Here is an 18,054-nt window from a genome sequence, read left to right as displayed (position 1 = left end):
AACACAAATAAACAAATGAGACCTAATGAAACTTAAAAGCTTTTGCACAGCAAAGGATACCATAAACAAGACCAAAAGACAACCCTCAGAATGGGAGAAAATATTTGCAAATGAAGCAACTGACAATGGATTAATTTCCAAAATTTATAAGCAACTCATGCAGCTCAATAACAAAAAAACAAACAACCCAATCCAAAAATGGGCAGAAGAACTAAATAGACATTTCTCCAAAGAAGATATACAGATTGCTAACAAACACATGAAAGAATGCTCAACCTCATTAATCATTAGAGAAATGCAACTCAAAACTACAATGAGATATCATCTCACACCGGTCAGATTGGCCATCATCAAAAAATCTAGAAACAATAAATGCTGGAGAGGGTGTGGAGAAAAGGGAACCCTCTTGCACTGCTGGTGGGAATGTAAATTGATACAGCCGCTATGGAGAACAGTATGGAGGTTCCTTAAAAAACTACAAATAGAACTACCATACGACCCAGCAATCCCACTACTGGGCATATACCCTGAGAAAACCATAATTCAGAAAGACTCATGTACCAAAATGTTCATTGCAGCTCTACTTACAATAGCCAGGACATGGAAGCAACCTAAGTGTCCATCAACAGATGAATGGATAAAGAAGATGTGGCACATATATACAATGGAATATTACTCAGCCATAAAAAGAAATGAAACTGAGTTATATATAATGAGGTGGATGGACCTGGAGTCTGTCATACAGAGTGAAGTAAGTCAGAAGGAGAAAAACAAATACCGTATGCTAACACATATATATGGACTCTAAGGGAAAAAAATGTCATGAAGAGATTAGTGGTAGGACGGGAATAAAACACAGACTTACTCGAGCATGGACTTGAGGATATGGGGAGGGGGAAGGGTGGGCTGTGACGAAGTGAGAGAGTGGCAGGGACATATATACACTATCAAATGTAAATTAGATAGCTAGTGGGAAGCTGCTGCATAGCACAGGGAGATCACCTCTGTGCTTTGTGACCACCTAGAGGGGTGGGATAGGGAGGGTGGGAGAGAGGGTGATGCAAGAGGGAAGAGATATGGGAACATATGTATATGTATAACTGATTCAGTTTGTTGTAAAGGAAAAACTAACACACTATTGTAAAACAATTATACTCCAATAAAGATGTTAAAAAAAATAAAAATAAAAATAAAAAAAATTTTTAAAAAAAGGCAAAGGACTATGCACCAGATGAAAGAACAAGATAAAACCCCAGAAAAATAACTAAATGAAGTGGAGATAGGCAACCTTCCAGAAAAAGAATTCAGAATTACAATAGTGAAGATGATCCAGGACCTCGGGAAAAGAATGGAGGCAAAGATCGAGAAGATGCAAGAAATGTTTAACAAAGACCTAGAAGAATTAAAGAACAAACAAACAGAGATGAAACAATACAATAACTGAAAGGAAAACTACACTAGAAGGAATCAATAGCAGAATAACTGAGGCAGAACGGTTAAGTGGCCTGGAAGACAGAATGGTGGAATTCACTCCTATGGAACAGACTAAAGAAAAAAGAATGATAAGAAATGAAGACAGTCTAAGAGACCTCTGGGACAACATTAAATGCAACAACATTTGCATTATAGGGGACCCAGAAGGAGAAGAGAGAGAGAAAGGACCAGAGGAAATATTTGAAGAGATTATAGTCAAAAACGTCCCTAACATGGGAAAGGAAATAGCCACCCAAGTGCAGGAAGCGTAGCGAGTCCTATACAGGATAAACACAAGGAGAAACACGCCAGGACACATAGTAATCAAACTGGCCAAAATTAAAGACAAAGAAAAATTATTGAAAGCATCGGGGGAAAAACGACAAATAACATACAAGGGAACTCCCATAAGGTTAACAGCTGATTTCTCCACAGAAACTCTACAAGCCAGAAGGGAGTGGCATGATATATTTAAAGTGATGAAAGGGAAGAACCTAAAACCAAGATTACTCTACTGGCAAGGATCTCATTCAGATTCGATGGAGAAATCAAAAGTTTTACAGAGAAGCAAAAGCTAAGAGAATTCAGCACCACCAAACCAGCTCTACAGCAAATGCTAAAGGAACTTCTTTAAGTGGGAAACACAAGAGAAGAAAAGGACCTACTAAAACCCAAAACAATTAAGAAAATGGTCATAGTAACATACATATTGATAATTATTTTAAACGTGAATGGATTAAATGCTCCAACCAAAAGACACAGGCTGGCTGAATGGATACAAAAACAAGACTCATATATATGCTGTCTACAACAGACCCACTTCCGACCTAGGGACACATACAGACTGAAAGTGAGGGGATGGAAAAAGATATTCCATGCAAATGGAAATCAAAAGAAAGCTGGAGTAGCTATACTCATATCAGATAAAATAGACTTTAAAATAAAGAATTTTAACAAGAGACAAGGAAGGACACTACCTAATGACCAAGGGATCAATCCAAAAAGAAGATATAACAATTATAAATATATATGCACCCAACATAGGAGCACCTCAATACATAAGGCAACTGCTAACAGCTATAAAAGAGGAAATCAACAGTAACACAATAATAGTGGGGGACTTTAACACCTCACTTACACCAACGGACAGATCATCCAAAATGAAAATAAATAAGGAAACAGAAACTTTAAATGACACAATAGACCAAATAGATTTAATTGATATTTATAGGACATTCCAACAAAAAACAGCAGATTACACTTTCTTCTCAAGTGCACATGGAACATTCTCCAGGATAGATCACATCTTGGGTCACAAATCAAGCCTCAGTATATTTAAGAAAATTGAAATCATATCAAGCATCTTTTCTGATCACAACGCTATGAGATTAGAAATGAATTACAGGGAAAAAAACATAAAAAACGCAAACACATGGACACCAAACAATACATTACTAAATAACCAAGAGATCACTGAAGAAATCAAAGAGGAAATCAAAAAATACTTAGAGACAAATGACAATGAAAACACAACACTCCAAAACCTATGGGATGCAGCAAAAGCAGCTCTAAGAGGGAATTTTATAGCTAAAGAAGCCTACCTCAAGAAACAAGAAAAATCTCAAGTAAACAATCTAACCTTACACCTAAAGGAACTAGAGAAAAAGGAACAAACAAAACCCAAAGTTAGCAGAAGGAAAGAAAGCATAAAGATCAGAGCAGAAATAAATGAAATAGAAACAAAGAAAACAATAGCAAATATCAATAACACTAAAAACTGGTTCTTTGAGAAGTTAAACAAAATTGATAAACCATTAGGCAGACACATCAAGAAAAAGAGGGAGAGGACTCAAATCAATAAAATTAGAAATGAAAAAGAAGTTACAACAGACACCGCAGAAAAACAAAACATCCTAAGAGATGACTACAAGCAACTCTATGCCAATAAAATGGACAACCTGGAATAAATGGACATATTCTTAGAAAGGTATAACCTTCCAAGACTGAACCAGGAAGAAACAGAAAATATGAACAGATCAATCACAAGTAATGAAATTGAAACTGTGATTAAAAATCTTCCAACAAACAAAACTCCAGGACCAGATGGCTTCACAGGTGAATTCTATCAAACATTTAGAGAAGAGCTAACACCCATCCTTCTCAAACTCTTCCAAAAAATTGCAGAGGAAGGAACACTCCCAAACTCATTCTAAGAGACCACCATCACCCTGATACCAAAACCAGACAAAGATACTACAAAAAAGAAAATTACAGACCAATATCACTGATGAATATAGATGCAAAAATCCTCAACAAAATACTAGCAAACAGAATCCAACAACACATTAAAAGGATCATAGACACCACGATCAAGTGGGATTTATCCCAGGGATGCAAGGATTCTTCAATATATGTAAATCAATAGATGTAATACACCATATTAACAAATTGAAGAATAAAAACCATATGATCATCTCAATAGATGCAGAAAAAGCTCTTGACAAAATTCAACACCAATTTATGTAAAAACTCTCCAGAAGGTGGGCATAGAGGCAACCTACCTCAACATAATAAAGGCCATATACGACAAACCCACAGCAGACATCATTCTCAATTGTGAAAAATTGAAAGCATTTCCTCTAAGATCAGGAACAAGACAAGGATGTCCACTCTCACTACTATTATTCAACATAGTTTTGGAAGTCCTAGCCACAACAATCAGAGAAGAAAAAGAAATAAAAGGAATACAAATCAGAAAAGAAGAAGTAAAACTGTCACTGTTTGCAGATGACATGATACTATACATAGAAAATCCTAAAAATGCCACCAGAAAACTACTAGAGCTAATCAATGAATTTGGTAAAGTTGCAGGATACAAAATTAATGCACAGAAATCTCTTGCATTCCTATACACTAATGATGAAAAATCTGAAAGAGAAGTTAAGGAAACACTCCCATTTACCACTGCAACAAAAAGAACAAAATACCTAGGAATAAACCTACCTAGGGAGACAAAAACCTGTACACAGAAAACTGTAAGGCACTGATGAAAGAAATTAACGATGATACCAACAGATGGAGAGATATACCATGTTCTTGTATTGGAAGAATCAATACTGTGAAAATGACTATACTACCCAAAGCAATCTACAGAATCTATGCAATCTCTGTCAAATTACCAATGGCATTTTTTTACAAAACTAGAACAAATCATCTTAAAATTTGTATGGAGACACAAAAGACCCTGAAGAGCCAAAGCAGTCTTGAGAAAAAAAAACAGAGCTGAAGGAATCAGACTCCCTGACTTCAGACTATACTACAAAGCTATGGTAATCAAGACAATATGGTACTGGAACAAAAACAGAAACATAGATCAATGGAACAAGATAGAAAGCTCAGAGATAAACCCATGAACCTATGGTCAACTAATCTATGACAAAGGAGGGAAAGATATGCAATGGAGAAAAGACAGTCTCTTCAATAAGCGGTGCTGGGAAAACTGGACAGCTACATGTAAAAGAATGAAATTAGAACACTCCCAGCACCATACACAAAAATAAACTCAAAATGGATTAGAGACCTAAATGTAAGACCAGACACTATAAAAGTCTTAGAGGAAAACATAGGAAGAACACTCTTTGACCTAAATCACAGCAAGATCTTTTTTGAGTCATCTCCTAGAGTAATGGAAATAAAAACAAAAATAAACAAATGGGACCTAATGAAACTTCAAAGTTTTTGCACAGCAAAGGAAACCATAAACAAAACGAAAAGACAACCCCCAGAATGGGAGAAAATATTTGCAAACGTATCAACGGACAAAGGATTAATCTCCAAAGTATATAAACAGCTCATGCAGCTCAATATTAAAGAAACAAATGACCCAATCCAAACATGGGCAGAAGACCTAAATAGACATTTCTCCAAAGAAGACATACAGATGGCCAGGAAGCACATGAAAAGCTGCTCAACATCACTAATTATTAGAGAAATGCAAATTGAAACTACAATGAGGTATCACCTCACACCAGTTAGAATGGGCATCCTCAGAAAATCTACAAACAACAAATGCTGGAGAGGGTGCGGAGAAAAGGGAACCCTCTTGCATGGTTGGCGGGAATGTAAATTGATACAGCCACTATGGAGAATATGGAGGTTCCTTTAAAAACAAAAATAGAATTACCATATTATTCAGCAATCCCACTACTGGGCATATACCCAGAGAAAACCATAATTCAAAAAGACACATGCACCCCAATGTTCATTGCAGCACTACGTACAATAGCCAGGTCCTGGAAGCAACCTAAATGCCCATCAACAGAGGAATGGATAAAGAAGATGTGGTACTTATATACAATGGAATATTACTCAGCCATAAAAAGGAACAAAATTGAGTCATTTGTTGAGACGTGGATGGATCTAGAGACTGTCATACAGAGTGAAGTAAGTCAGAAAGATTAAAACAAATTTCGTATATTAACGCATGTATGTGGAACCTAGAAAAATGGTACAGATGACCGGTTTGCAGGGCAGCAGTTGAGACACAGATGTAGAGAACAAACATATGGACACCAAGGGGGAAAACTGCAGTGGGGTGGGGATGGTGGTGTGCTGAATTGGGCCATTGGGATCGACATGTATACATTGATGTGTATAAAATTGATGACTAATAAGAACCTGCAGTATAAGCAAACAAACAAAAAAACAACAAATACTAAACTTTCATTGGGTTATTTGTATGGAAATATGTTAATATAAATGTTTCAGACATTACATAAACTTTTAAAAAATCTTATATGTTCTGGTATAATGTTATAAGTCATAATTCTAGTTATTAATTTAAAATGTATATATCAGAAATAACTAAATTTCCTTGTCAATTGCATTATTATGAACTTTCATCAAATCTTTAACTGTGGTCATTTTTAAGTCTTTTGTCATTTACAGACAGTTCTGGGTGTACTCTGATGCTTTTGCAAAAATGTTCCTATATAAGGGTTTCATCTTCAAGGAATTCATGGAAAAGACTCTGACAAGTACAGGTTTCTGGTAACTGACTATACTGCTGAACTGAATGAATAAGCATTTTCAGAACTCTAACGGAAAACTGATGAATTCATAAAAGTGCTAACAAAAGATCAAGATTTTTAAAATTACATGGGAAAAAAGGAGGTAATTAAAACACTGAAGGAATTAAGAAAAGCTATCAACATAAATGTAGATTACTGTAAAAAGGAACTAGAAACTGCAAGGAGGAACCAAGAAAAATTAGAAAATTTGTTTGCTGAGACGAAAGCTGAGCTAAAAGCAATGAATAACACAGAAGATCAACTAAGTGATCTGGAAGATAGAATAATGTAAATCACCCAATCAGAACAGCAGAAGAAAGCCAAATGAAAAAAATGAAAGCAGTGTAAGAGGCCTATGGGATAATATAAAGTGTGCCAATCTACACATAATAAGGATTTCAGAAAGATGAAGAAGAGAAAAGGGGATTGAAAATGTATTTGAAGAAATTATGGCTGAAAACTTCCCAAACCTAAAGAAGGAGACAGATATCCAGACACAGGAAGCATAGTGTCCCAAACAAGATGAACCCAAACAGACCTGCACCAAGACACATTATAATAAAAATGGTAAGTTAAAGAGGATTCTAAAGGCAGCAGAGAAAAACAAAGAGTTAGTTACAATGGAACCCTCATAAGGGTAACACCTGATTTCTCTACAGAAAAACTGTGGGCCAGAAGGGAGTAGCAAGATATATTCAAAGTCTTGAAAGGGAAAAGTATGCAACCTAGAACACTCTACCCAGCAAGATTATCATTTAGAATAGAAGGAGAGATAAAGAATTTCTCAGACCAGCAAAAACTAAAGTATACAGCAATACTAAACCTATCCTAAAAGAAATATTGAAAGGTCTTCTCTAAATAGAAAAGAAGCAAGAAGATATAGAGAAGAGGAAATCACAGTTGGAAAGTAAATCACTTAAATAAGCCAGTATACAGATCAAAAAGAAAAAAATCTATTTGTGAAAGTGATGATAACAAAAGGAACAGCAAAAGGATAAACATAAAGATGTAAAAGAGGACATCAAAATTATAAAATGTGGAGGAGGAAAGTAAGAAAATGTAGATTCCTTTTTTTTTTTTTAGATTGTGTTTGAGCCTATCTGACTATCAGTCTAAAGTAAGCAGATATAGGAAGGGGTTAATATACCTGAAAAGCAGGGTAACCACAAATCAAAAACATACAATAGATTCACAAAAACCAAAAAGAAGAGAATATAAGCATAAAATAAAAGGAAATCATCAAACTGCACAAAGAAAAAGAAAGGGACAAAAATGAAACATAGAAGCAACTGGAAAACAACGTTTCAAATGGCAATAAGTATCAATAATTACTTTAAATGTCAATGGACTAATGTTCCAATCAAAAGACATAGAGGGGCAGACTGGATAAAAAAAACAAGAGCCTACAATATGCTGCCTACAAGAGACCCACTTTAGGGCAAAGGATACACATAGATTAAAAGTGAGGGGATGGAAAAAGATATTTCATGCAAACAGAAATAACAAGAAAGCAGGGGTTGCAATATTCATATCAGACAAAATAGACATTAAAACAAAGGCCATAAAGGACACTATAAAATGATAAAAGAATCAATACAAGAAGAGGATTTTACGCTCATCAACATATATGCACCTAATATAGGAGCAACCAAATATATAAAACAAATACTAACAGACATAAGAGGAGAAATTGTTGAGAATACAATAATAGTAGGAGACTTTAACAATGCACTCACATTAATGGACAGATCTTCTAGACCAAAAATCAGTAAGGCAACAGAGATCCTAAATGATACAATAGAAAAGTTAGACTTAATTGATATTTTGGGGACATTACATGCTAAAAAAACAGAATACACATTCTTTTCAAGCGCACTTGGAACATTCTCTAGGATTGACCACATACTAGGGCACAAAACAAACATCAACAAATTTGAGAGCATAGAAATTATTTCAAGCATCTTCTCTGACCACAACAGCATGAAACTAAAATTCTACCACAGCAAAAGAAATGAGAAAAAAACAATTACATGGAGACTAAACAATATGTTACTACAAAACCAATGGGTCAAAAAGGAAATCAAAAAGGAAATTTAAAAATACCTTTAGAGCTTCCCTGGTGGCACAGTGGTTAAGAATCAGCCTACCAATGCAGGGGATATGGATTCAAGCCCTGGTCTGGGAACATCCCACATGCTGTGGAGCAACTAAGTCTGTGCACCACATCTACTGAGCTTGTGTTTTAGAGCCCATGAGCCACAACTACCAAGCCCATGAGCCACAACTACTGAAGCTCAAATGCCTAGAGCCTGTGCTCTGCAACAAGAGAAGCCACCGCATGAGAAGCCCACACACTGCAACAAAGAGTAGCCCTCACTCACCGTGACTAGAGAAAGCCTGCATGCAGCAACAAAGACCAAAAATAAATAAATAAATAAATAAATTTATTTTTAAAAAATAGCTTGAGGGCTTCCCTGGTGGCACAGTGGTTGGGAGTCCACCTGCCAATGCGGGGGATGCGGGTTCGTGCCCCGGTCTGAGGGGATCTTGCATGCTGCAGAGCGGCTGGGCCAGTGAGCCATGGCCGCTGGGCCTGCGCGTCCGTAGCCTGCGCTCCGCAATGGGAGAGGCCACAGCGGTGAGACGCCCGTGTACCGTAAAAAAAAAAAAAAAAAAATAGCTTGAGACAAATGACAATTAAAACACATCCATACAAAATCTATGGGATGCAGCAAAAGCAATTCCTAGAGGGAAGTTATAGTGCTACAAGCCTTCCTCAGAAAACAAGAAAAAAATCATAAAAAACCTAACCTACCACCTATAATAATTAGAAAAAGAACAAACAAAATCTAAAGTCAGCAGAAGGAAGGAAATAATAAAGATCAGAGAGGAAATAAATAAAATAGAGATTTAAAAAACAATAGAAGGGACTTCCCTGGTGGCTCAGTGGTTAATAATCTGCATACCAATGCAGGGGACACAGGTTTGATCCCTGGTCCAGGAAGATCCCACATGCTGTGGAGCAACTCAGCCCATGCGCCACAACTACTGAAGTCCGCACAGCCTATAGCCCATGCATCACAACTACTGAGCCTGCACGCCACAACTACTGAAGCCTGTGTGCCTAGAGCCCATGCTCTGCAACAAGAGAAGCCACCACAATGAGAAGCCTGCACACCACAACAAAGGTTAGCCCCTGCTCACTGGAACTAGAGAAAGCCTGCACGCAGCAACAAAGACCCAACACAGCCAAAAATAAATAATAAAAATTTTAAAATCTGTTAAAAAAAATAGAAAAAAGTCAATAAAACCAAGGGCTGGTTCTTTTGAAGGGTAAACAAAATTAACAAACCTCTGGCCGGGCTCACCAAGAAGAAAGGAGAGAGCACCCAAATAAACAAAATAAGAAATGAAAAAGAAATATCAACCAATACCACAGAAATATAAAAAAGAATACTATGAACAATTATATGCCAATAAATTTGACAACCTAAAAGAAATGGACAACTTTCTAGAAACATACAGTGCACCAAAATGAATCAAGAAGAAAGAGATAATTTGAACAGACAGATTACTAAAAGTGAAATACAATCTGTAATTAAACAAAAACAAAAAAACAAACAATAAAAACAAAAAGAAACTGCCTACAAGCAAAAGTCCAGGACCAGCTGGCTTCACAAGTGAATTCTACCAAACATACAAAGAAGAGTTTCACCAATCCTTCTCAAACTCTTCCAAAAGATTGAAGAGGAGGGAACACTCTCAAAGATATTCTATGAAGCCACCATCACCCTGATACCAAAACCAGACAAAGATACCACCAAAAAATAAAATTACAGGTCAATATCTTTGATGAATATAGATACAAAAATTCTCAACAAAATACTAGCAAACTGAATCCAACAACACATAAGAAAGATCATACACCACAACCATGTGGGATTCATCTCGAGTTCACAAGGATGGTTCAACATATGCAAATCAATCGATACACCACATCAACAAAAGAAACAACAAAAATCACATGATCATCTCAATAGATGCAGAAAAAGCATTTGACAAAATTCAACATCCATTCATGATAAAAACTCTTACCAAAGTGGGTATAGAGGAAACATACCTCAACATAATAAAAGCCATTTATGACAAGCCCACAGCCAATATAATACACAATGATGAAAAGCTGAAAATAGATAACGAAAAAGAACCTACTTTATATCACAGGGAACTCTGCTCAATATTCTGTAATAACCTAAATGGGAAAAGAATTTGAAAAAGAGTAGATACTTGTTATGGATAGCTGAATCACTTCACTGTACTGAAACTAACATAACATTGTTAATCAACTATACTCCAATATAAAATAAAAATTAAAGGAAAAAAAAGGACAGGAAAAAAAAGTCAGTCAGGTCTACTTGATTCAATGTGATTTTCCTGTGTGAAACTCTAAAGCTGTGTTTTTGTTCCCCCTCACTGAAAAGACCATATGGCTTTCATTGTATAAAGATAGAATTTTATCCATCCATCTCTGTTTTAGTAGAAGTATAAATTCAATTACATTTAATAGAGATAAAAAGGAATCTTCAAATTGTCCATTACACAGAAATAAAATAAAGGACGCTTGTGCTGACTATTTAGCCCATGAACAGAAGTAAAATGTCACATACATTATGGCAATTTCTACAGATTACAGCTACCATGATTTTATGTGTTACATTTTATATGGAAGTAGAATAAACAAAATTTCTACAATAACCACTTTGTTTCCCTCCATATTTCTTATTGAAATATTTGAAGTACAAAACTGGTTATGGCTTAAGAAGCCTTGTAATATTTGATAACACTAGTGACCACTACTGAAAAGGTTTGAGATTTTTTAAACAAACAATCAAGAATGAATTAATTTGATAATAATTTTATCACAATGAAGTTTTTAGTGAAGGATTCCCATTATCAGATTTTTTCTAATTTGTTACTGCTGATAACACAAAGGTTAAAATTTAAAAAAAAAAAAGAAAAATGGGCAGAAGAACCAAATAGCTATGTCTCCAAAGAATACATACAGATGGCCAAGAGGCATGTGAAAACCTGCTCAACATCACTAATTATTAGAGAAATGCAAATCAAAACCACAATGAGGTACCACCTCACACCGGTCAGAATGGCCATCATTAAAAAGTCTACAAATAACAAATGATGGAGAGGGCGTGGAGGAAAGGGAACCCTCCTACACTGTTGGCGGGAATGTAAACTGATACAGCCACTATGGAGAAGAGTATGGAGGTTGCTTAAAAAACTAAAAATAGAACTACCATATGACCCGGCAATCTCACTACTGGGCATATATCCTGAGAAAACCATAATTCAAAAAGAGTCATGTACCAAAATGTTCATTGCAGCTCTATTCACAATAGCCAGGACGTCGAAGCAACCTAAGTGTCCATCAACAGATGAATGGATAAAGAAGATGTGGCACATATATACAATGGAATATTACTCAGCCATAAAAAGAAACGAAATTGAGTTATTTGTAGTGAGCTGGATGGACCTAGAGTCTGTCATACAGAGTGAAGTAAGTCAGAAAGAGAAAATCAAATACCATACACTAACATATATATATGGAATCTAAGAGGAAAAAAAAAGGTTATGAAGAACCTGGGGGTGAAATGGGCATAAAGACACAGACCTACTAGAGAATGGACTTGAGGATATGGGGAGGGGGAAACGTAAGCTGGGACAAAGTGAGAGAGTGGCATGGACATACATACACTACCAAACGTAAAATAGCTAGCAGGAAGCAGTCGCACAGCACAGGGAGATCAGCTAGGTGTTTTGTGACCACCTAGAGGGGTGGGATAGGGAGGGTGGGAGGGAGGGAGATGCAAGAGGGAAGAGATATGGGGACATATGTATATGTATAACTGATTCACTTTGTTATAAAGCAGAAACTAACACACCATTGTAAAGCAATTATACTGCATTAAAGATGTTAAAAATAAATAAATAAAAAGTCTACAAATAACAAATGATGGAGAGGGCGTGGAGGAAAGGGAACCCTCCTATACTGTTGGTGGGAATGTAAATTGATACAGCCACTATGGAGAACAGTATGGAGGTTCCCTAAAAAAAGTAAAAATAGAGTTGCCCTATGATCCAACAATCCCACTCCTGGGCATATAACCAGACAAAACTAATTCAAAAAGATACATGCACCTTACATTCATAGCAGCACTATTCACAATAGCCACGATATGGAAACAATCTAAATGTCTATTGACAGATGAAGGGATAAAGAAGATATGGTATATATATATACAATGGAAAATTCCTTAGCCATAAAAAAGAATGAAATAATGCCATTTGCATCTACATGGATGGACCTAGAGATGATCATACCAAGTGAAATAAGTCAGAAAGAGAAATACAAATACCATATGATATCATTTACATGTGGAATCTAAAATATGACACAAATTAACTTATTTGTGAAACAGAATCAGACTCACAGACAGAGAGAACAGGATTGTGATTGCCAAGGAGGAGTGGAGGTTAGGGAGGAATGGACTGGGAATTTGGGGTTAGTAGATGCAAACTATTATATATCAAATGGATAAACAACAAGGTCCTACTGTATAGCACAGGGAACTATATTCAATATCCTGGGATAAACCATAATGGAAAAGAACATAAAAAAGAATGTGTATATGTGTATAACTGAGTCAATTTGCTCTACAGCAGAAATTAACATAACATTGTAAATCAACTATACTTCAATAAAAATAAATAAATAAATTGGAAGCGAAGAGGTAAAATTGTCACTATATGCAGATGACATGACACTATATAGAAAACCCTAAAGACTACACACAAGAGCTACTAGAACTGATAAATGACTTCAGCAAGGTAGCAGGATACAGGATTAACATACAGAAATCTGTTGCATTTCTTTATGCTAACAATGAAACTTCAGAAGGGGAAAGTAAAAACAATCCCTTTTCAAATCACATCCAAAAAAAAAAACCAAACAGAATACATAGGAATAAATCTGACCAAGGAGGTGAAACACTTATATGCTGAGAACTATTAAACATTGATAAAGGAAATTGAAGACGATTCAAAGAAATGGAAAGATATCCCATGCTCTTGGATTGGAAGAATTAATATTGTTAAAATGGCCATACTACCCAAAGCAACCTACAGATTTAATGTGATCCCTATTAAATTACCCATGACATTTTTCACAGAAATAGAGTAAATAATCCTAAAATGTGTATGAAACCACAAAAGACCCAGAATTGTCAAAGCAATCCTTAGGAAAAAGAACAAAGCTAGAGGCATAACCCTTCTAGACTTCAGACAATACCACAAAGCTACAGTAATAAAGACACATTTGTGTATTGGCACAAAAACAGGCATATGGACCAATGGAACAGAATAAGAGCCCAGAAATAAACCCACACACCTACAGTCAATTAATCTTGGACAAAGGAGGCAAGAACATACAATGGAGAAAAGACAGTCTCTTCAGCAAATGGTGTTGGGAAAGCTGGACAGCCACATGTAAATCAATGGAGTTAGAACACACCCTCACACTCTACACAAAGATAAACACAAAATGTCTTAAAGACTTAAATATAGACATGACACCATAAAATTCCTCGAAGAGAACATAGGCAAAACATTCTCTGACATAAATCATACCAATGTTTTCTTAGGTCAATCTCCAAAGGCAATAGAAATTAAAGCAAAAATAAACAAATTGGGTCTAATCAAACTTATAAGCTTCTGCACAGCAAAGGAAATCATAAACAAAATGAAAAGACAACCTACAGAATGGGAGAAAATATTTGCAAATGATGCGAATGACAAGAGCTTAATTTCCAAAATATACAAACAGCTCATACAACTCAATAACAAAAAATCAAACAGTCCAGTCGAAAAATGGGTAGAAGACCTGAATAGCTATTTCTCCAAAGAAAACATCCAGATGGCCAATGGGCACATGAAAAGATGCTCAACATTGTTAATTATTAGAGAAATGCAAATCAAAACTACAATGAGGTTATCACCTCACACCAGTCAGGATGGCCATCATTAAGAGATCTACAAGCAGGAATTAACACAACATTGTAAAGCAATTATACTCCAATAAAGATGTTTAAAAAAATCTACAAATAACAAATGCTGGAGAGGATGTGGAGAAAAGGGAACCCTCCTACACTGTTGGTGGGAATGTAGGTTGGTGCAGCCACTGTGGAAAACAGTATGAAGTCTCCTTAAAACACAAAAAATGGAGTTGCCATATGATCCTGCAATCCCACTCCTGGGCATGTATCCAAAGAAAATGCTAATTTGAAAAGATGCATATACCCCAATGTTTATAGCAGCACTATTTACAATAGTCAAGACATGGAAACAGTCTAAATATCCATCAGCAGATGAATGGATGAAGAAGATGTGGTATATAGATACAGATATAGATAAAATGGAATATTACTCAACCATAAAAAAGAATGAAATAATGCCATTTACAGCAACATGGATGGACCTAGAGATTATCATACTATGTGAAGGAAGTCAGGCAGAAAAAGACAAATATCATGATATCACTTACATGTGGAATCTTAAAACTGATGTAAATGAACTTATTTCCAAAATGGAAACAGACTCACAGACATAGAAAACAAACTTATGGTTACCAAAGGGGAAAGCGGTTGGGGGGGGAGGAGGATAAATTAGGAGTTTGGGATTAGTAGATACAAACTACTATATCTAAAATAGATCAAAAACAAGGTCCTACTGTATAGCACAGGGAACTATATTCGATAACTTTGAATAAACTATAATGAAAAAGAAAAAATAATCACTCTTCATCAATTCAGGCAATTTGGGCACTCTAAAATACAATTTATGTAGGAAACTAGACAGGTAAGGTAGGATAAATCCTTAATTCTTTCCTTAAATGATGACTATCAGAGTATCAGCCTGGTATAGCAGTGACTTCCAAAGGTGACAGATGAGTTTTGAGGTTCTGTTTTCCTTTTGCTCTCTTCTTTTTTTCGTTCTTTATGAACTCATGGATTTTTTTTTTTTAAACTAGCTTCATTCACTTTATTTTTCCTATAGAAAACTATGTGGTGGCTACAGCTGGAGCCTGAGTCCTCTGCACGGAAATCCTGGTGTGGGTCTTTACAAGATGGTCAGTGAATTCCTGATATGGAGACTTGGTGAACACCGTCTCTTTCCAGAGATCAGGAGAGGAGATAACTGTAGGTCTTGGAAATGGCATCAAAAGTGGCCTGGGTGGGCTTCCCTGGTGGCGCAGTGGTTCAGAATCCGCCTGCCGATGCAGGAGACACGGGTTCGTGCCCTGGTCCGGGAAGATCCCACATGCCGCGGAGCAACTAAGCCCGTGAGCCATGGCCGCTGAGCCTGCGCGTCCGGAGCCTGTGCTCCGCAACGGGAGAGGCCACAACAGTGAGAGGCCCGCATACCGCAAAAAAAAAAAAAAAAAAAAAAAAGTGGCCTTGGTGAAGTTGCCCAGCATGGCAGTGCAGCCCCTGGCAGAGGTGTAGCAGTCATCAATTCCAGCCACCGTAAGTAGCTTCTTGGGCACAGGGGCTGAGACGATGCCAGTGCCCTTGGGGGCAGGAATGAACTGCACCACCACAGAGCCTCAGCGGCCAGTCACCTTTCAAGGGACGGTATGGGGCTTGCCGATCTTGTTCCCCCAGTAGCCTCGTCACACGGGGATGAGGAGAGCTTGGCGAGAATGATGGCCCTACGGATGGCAGTGGCTACCTCCTTAGAGCACTTCACACCCAAACCAACACGTCCGTTGTAATCCCCGATGGCGACAAACGCCTTGAACCTGGTCCGCTGAACAGCACAGGTCTACTTTTGCACAGGCATGATCTTCAAAACTTCCTCCTCAAGGGATGCCCCCAAGAAAAAGTCAATGATCTCAGATTCCTTGATGGGCAAAGAGAAGAGATGGATCTCCTCCAGGGACTTGATCTTCACGTCCCTGACCAGGCGGCGCAGCTTGGTGACAGAGCCACTCCTTGTCCTTGGCCTTGCCTCCGTGAACTCCGCGGCCTCGGCCCCGCCCCCGACCGCGACCCCGGCCCCGCCCCCGACTGTGATCCCGACCCCAGCCCAGGACGCCGCTGCAGAAGCCTACGCGGAAGCCACCGCGGCCTCTCATTCCAGGGCCCCCAGGGCCTCCCATAGCACCGGCGTCATCTGTTATTTGGTGTTTTTACGGAAAAAAAAGCAATGAACTCATGGATTTTTATATTTTCTACATGTTTCAACCAATTGTAGTCATTATTCTTTTTTGGCTGCTCAAGTTATCGCATCTTTAGGCAGTGGGCACCCTTTAGAACGGCCGCTATGGCCCTTTGGCGTGTCCTCATACGTCTTTGAGAGCTTCCTCTCCTTTGGGCAGAACAGGAAGTCCCCGGCTCACCTGAGCTTTTCCTGACCCAGACCCAGAATCAAGCATTTCTCCAAGGAGTCACAGTTTCTTTCAGTGGTGGAAATTTCCACTTTTTTCTACTCTAAAATACTTACATTTCAAAATGAAGCTGAATTTAACTACATTATCAAGTGGAAAATCAACTTATTTCAAAGACTAAAAACCCACTTACGTGCTGCTCACGAAAGACATTTTAACTAATATCACCAGGCACACACAAGTAAGATTATCAAAGCACTTTGGGCATTTCCTCACTGGTTCTGCAATATTCCCGTTAAGTTGGTACAAGATAGTTTATCCCCATCTAATAAGGTGAGCTGAATAGAAAAGCAGAAACTTAATTGTACAGAATATTAGAGGCATGTAAACCTTAAGGCATCAGTTATGTTCTCACTATTAACAAAAACCTGGTCAAGACTTTAAAGAAATTGTACAAAGCAGTCCAAAAACTATTATGCAAATGATCCTAACTGGCAGTTATTTAATTAAATGTTAGTTAAGTAACTTAAAAGAAGTGTTTTGATCATAATTTAAAATTTTTATTTCACATAAAAATAGATAAGGATTAGCCAGGGATGTCATGTACTGGCTAGGGCAAACATTTATTTGGTCAGTAAATATTTATGTGCCTAGAAACGTGAGACACTAACATTTAGTCTTTTGGGCTGTGATGTTTTAAATTAATTTTTAGAGATAGGATACTTTTCCTGTGACTTTAAATCAATCACAATTGAACTATTCCACAACTGTCAAAGGTAGGATTACAGTATCATGATGTCTTCAAAAGACTTAGACATGTGAAGAGGAAATTGGCCTAATTTCCCGAGATATCAAATCCCTTGAGGTCCTTGGCATTTGATAGTCCCTTGTTTTACACTGTGGTTTGGGTTAGGTTTCAAGTTATAAGTCTGGGTCATTCTTATTTTGGTTGCCAACTTGTCATTATCACCATCCTCACCAGCCCCAGCCACCTCATTGTCAGGCATCTATTGTACCAAAGAGTAAATGTGAGCCAAACGTATTCCTCCCCGA

At 37.2% G+C, this 18,054-nt stretch overlaps 1 pseudogene; it reads right to left on the bottom strand.

Moving 5' to 3' along the window:
* Window positions 1-16,236: 16,236 nt before the first annotated feature.
* Window positions 16,237-16,794, bottom strand: LOC131758204 (small ribosomal subunit protein uS5 pseudogene; annotated as a pseudogene).
* Between the last annotated feature and the right edge of the window lie 1,260 nt (window positions 16,795-18,054).

This window comes from Kogia breviceps, chromosome 6 (assembly GCF_026419965.1).
Source record: "Kogia breviceps isolate mKogBre1 chromosome 6, mKogBre1 haplotype 1, whole genome shotgun sequence".
In the NCBI taxonomy this organism is placed as follows: domain Eukaryota; kingdom Metazoa; phylum Chordata; class Mammalia; order Artiodactyla; family Physeteridae; genus Kogia; species Kogia breviceps.
The sequence above is the reverse complement of the archived record's forward strand: the minus strand, read 5'-3'. Positions and strand labels throughout refer to the sequence as shown.